This window comes from Suricata suricatta, chromosome 4 (assembly GCF_006229205.1).
Source record: "Suricata suricatta isolate VVHF042 chromosome 4, meerkat_22Aug2017_6uvM2_HiC, whole genome shotgun sequence".
Taxonomy (NCBI): Eukaryota; Metazoa; Chordata; class Mammalia; order Carnivora; family Herpestidae; genus Suricata; species Suricata suricatta.
This window is the reverse complement of record NC_043703.1, coordinates 86152934-86157585: the sequence shown is the minus strand read 5'-3', so window position 1 is coordinate 86157585 and position 4652 is coordinate 86152934.

Sequence of the window (4652 nt, the reverse complement as noted above, 5' to 3'; positions counted from 1 at the left end):
CCCAGCCACGTCGTCCTTCAAATGTCAAGGCTAAAGAAAAGTAATTTTATGCACATAATAACATAGGGAAATCTACGCCCATCAACCTCCTTGAGGATTTACTACAGGCTGAGTATTATATAACCAAATGATGACTGGGAAAACTTCAGCCAACAGGCTGTTGGTATTTTGAAATATATAAATGTACCTCTATGATTAAAACAAAAGTGGGGACAGGGGCTCCTGGGTGGCTCAGCTGGTTGAGTGCCAAACTCTTGGTTTTGGCTCAGATCATGATCTCACGGGTCATGAGTTCGAGCCCCACATCAGGCTCCATGCTGATGGTGTAGAGCCTGCTTGGAATTCTGTCTCCTCTATCTCTGCCCCTCCCCTGCTCATTCGCTCTCTCTCAAAATAAATAAATAAACTTTAAAAAATGTTTTAAAAGTGGGGACAAAGGTAGAAGACCAGCGTCCAGATGTTATATATTATGATAAAATTGAAAGAAGAAGACTAAAATATGGGAGAAGGGAGTAAGAAAGTGGAAAACAGAGTAAGCTTATTGGTTATTGCAGACAATAGGTGGGCTTTCAAGGATACCAATTTAAAAAGGAACCAGATCGTAAGAATTAAATAAGAAAATAGAGGAGACGCCTGCATGTGAGGCCCGCAACCGTAAAGCTCCTGAAACAAACACAGGCAGTAATATCTTGGACACTGGCCTTACTAACATATTTATGTATATGTCTCTTCAGGCAATGGTAACAAAAGCAAGAATAAACTATTGGGACTTCAGCAAAATAAAAAGCTTTTGCACAGCAAAGGAAACTATGGACAAAACAAAAAGACAACCTACTGAATGGGAGAAAATATCTGCAAATAATGTAACTAGTAAGAGGTTAATATCCAAAATATATCAAGAATTTATACAACTCAACAATAACAAAACCCAAATAATCCAATTAAAAAATGGGCAGAGGGGTTGAATTGACATTTTTCCAAAGAAGACTTACAGACAGCCAACAGACACATGAAAAAATGCTCAACATCACTCATCATCAGGCACATACAAATCAAAAACTTAGTAAGGTATTACCCTATACCTGTCAGAATTACTTTTGGCTAATACCAAAAAGACAAGAAATAACAGGTGTTGGTGAGGATGTGGAGGAAAAGGAACCCTGTGCCTTTTCGGAGGGAATGCAACCAGATGCAGCAACCACTGTGGAAAACAGTGTGGAGGCACCTGAAACACTAAAAATAGAAAGGCCATACGACCCAGTTATTCCACTATTGGGTATTTACCCAAAGAAAATGAACACACTATTTCGACAAGGTACATGCACCCCTATGTCCAGCATTATTTACAATAGCCAAATTATGGAAGGAACCAAGTATCCATCAATAGATCAATGGATAAAGACGATGTGGTATGTGGTATATATACGTCATACACACAGTAGAATATGACTCAGCCATAAAAAGAGTGAGATCTTGCCATTTACAAAACTTGGATGGACCTGGAGGGCATTATGCTAAGTGAAATAAGTCAGTCAGAGAAAGACAGATACCATATGATTTCACTTATATGTGGAATCTAAGAAACAAAAACAAAGCATGCAAACAAACAGTAAAAGACTCTTAAACACAGAGTCTTTAAATATAGACTATATTTATCTATAAATAAAATAGAACAACTGATGGTTACCAGAGTGGAGACGGGAGGGAAGATGGGGGAGATGGGTGATGGGCATTAAGAGATACAAACTTCCAGCTGTGAAATTAATAAAATAAAATAAAATAAAATAGGGGAGCAAGGGCATTCAACAATTACAAGGGACTTGTGCTTCTAGCATGATGGAGTAACAGGTGTTGGATTCAGTATCCTACATGAAATGACTAAAACAAAGACAAAATACCTGAAGCCGTGGTTTTTAGACCACACCCATCAGATTGTGGAGAGCAGTGACTCCTGAGGAACCAACCACTCGGTGTGGGACGTGCCCACCTTGCTGTCTGCAGAGAATGCCCGTGTTGGGAGGGAGTCCAGCTAGAGCCCGGTGGCTTCCCTGAGTTGAGGAAATGGGATCAGGAATCCCGGGAGACCAAGAGGGCTGGAGCGCGCCAGGCAAAGTGCCAGAGAGGAGAGAACTGCATGTGCACACACACACACACACACACACACACACACACACTCACGTGCAGAGCACCAGAGATCTGCCAAGGGTCTTTTTCTGGTCTTCAGATAAGTATTGATCAAGGCTGTGGAAAGAATCAGCCTTTCGGGTTAAAGGGAACAACCCTGGCAGCTCACACGGCGCTGGGAATTGTGCCTGCGCGCGTGGGCGGGAGTGGGCAGCCTCCCAGCTCAGGGACCGTGAGTACTCAGAAACGTACTGTTTCACTAACGGAGCCCCATTAGTCACGGACTAAAGGTTGCTCTGATCCTACCTAACCAACCTAAACAACAAAATGGAAACGATCAAAATGTTTCTAAATAACTTCACCCCAGAACAAAGTTCAATGATGTTTATAGGAACACAAAAACATCTAGCACCCGAAACAAGGAACAATATTCAGTAAAAAATGCTGGTGAGGAGAAACGCAGATCAACAGAATCAGGCCCAGAAATGACAAGATGATTAAATCTGCAGACAAAGCAAACAGTTAATATAACTCTGCTTATTATGTTCAGATGGAAAAGACTGAATGTGCTAAGTAGAGATAAGAAAGATATAAAAAGGACACATAGAAATTCTAGAGATGAACAATAAGTTATTAACAACCAATTAGATACTGCAGAAAACAGAAGGTGCAGATTCAGAGGTAACCACAAGAAGAAAAACATGAACTTTCCTTAAGACCAAAAGTGTTTTAATAAATAAGAATAAAGAATGTACAACCTTTAGGAAAAGAAGTACAGTAAATAAAATACACATTACAAAATATGACAAAGACCAAACATAGCAATTACATCCATAACTAACTCACCTACAAAAAGAATATATTTTAAGTTTTCCTAAAAGATTGTGATGTTATCATAAAGGTACTCTAGTTGTTGTTGTTGTTTTTTAAAGATTTTCTTTTTAAGTAACCTCCACATCCAAGGTAAGGCTCGAATTCACAATCCGGAGATCCAGGGTTGCACGTTCCAGGGACTGAGCCGGACAGGCACCCCTAACTTGCTCAACTTTTGAGCTGTACAACTTCCCTGGGTAACGCATCCTAACTCAAACAGTATTTTTGACTGCACACATGAGTATACACACACAACAAAAGCTTTCACAGGTTGATTCATATTAACTTAATTTAAATACATGGTATCTCCATTCTAATAGGAATAGGACCAATTGTATTTTTACCCAGATTTAAATTCCCTAAGAAGTCTAGCAAAGTGCATGAGGATTCCTGATCTGAGAAACTGTGTGACATGATAAATACATGTTGTGTTCGGCTGCTGAATTTGGGGGTAATTTGTTACACAGCAATAGATAACCAAAACACTGTGATACAATCTAAATCAACTAAGCAGATGGTATGGAAATTATTGGTTGTCATGGTAGGCATCTCAAAACGTGCTGGGTAGTTATAATTAAATCAACACTTAATGGGGCGCCTGGGTGGCTCAGCTGGTTAAGTGTCTGACATTGGCTCAGATCATGATCTCACATTTTGTACACCCCCCCCCCACCCCCGCAATTTGGCTCCACACTGAGGGTAAGGAGCCTGCTTGGGATTCTCTCCCTTTTTCTCTCTCTGTCTGCCCCTCCCCCACTTGCACACACTCTATCTCAAAATAAACTTAAAATAAAAAAACAAGTCAATACTTAATAAATACTTAATTGTTGGAGACAGAATGTCTAATGCTTTATAGAAGGATGCCTTGGAATACAGCTTCCTCAGTGATAATAAGCATTTACTCATCACCGTCTTCGAGGCAGAGAGCCACTAAACCCGGATTATAAGAATAATTTGGCAGCATTCTCTGTTGGAGAATAAAGATGATCTTGTTTGCCTGCCTCTCCACTTAGATGAGCAACCCCTTCTAGTCCATTCTGCTCTTTTTATCTCCCTATGCCCTTCAAACAATTCTTGAGTAATAATTCAGCTTTCCTGATGGTTGGGATGTGGATGTGGTCCTAGCTCGAGACTGACAAAGTCAAGAGTTATTGGCTCAAGGAAGTAGAGACTGCTACCAGCAGAGCCCTGGGGCATTTCACCAAACAGAGATAAGGTTTTTATGTAATATGGGGGAAGGGAGTTTAAGTAAAATTTAAATGAAGCAACGTTTGGATAGCCTCAGGGCAAACAGGGTTGTTTTTGTGTGTGTGTGTGTGTGTGTGTGTGTGTGTGTGTGTAAGAACGGGGTTGGTTTTGGGGCTAAACTGCAAATGAGACTCAGGGCTTTGTTTCTTGTAAATTAGAAAATTAAAATAGCTATGTAATGCCTTGTCTAGAAAGCCCTTGTCTAGAAAGCCCTTGTCTAGAAAGCCCTTGTCTAGAGCCTGAATTTGAATTAAAATTGAGGCTGTTTATGTTAAAAACATAGATCTTGGGGCGCCTGTGTGGCTCAGTCAGTTAAGCATCTGGCTTCGGCTCAGGTCATGATCCCGCAGTTCGTGGGTTCGAGCCCCGCGTTGGGCTCTGTGCTGACAGCTAGCTCAGAGCCTGGA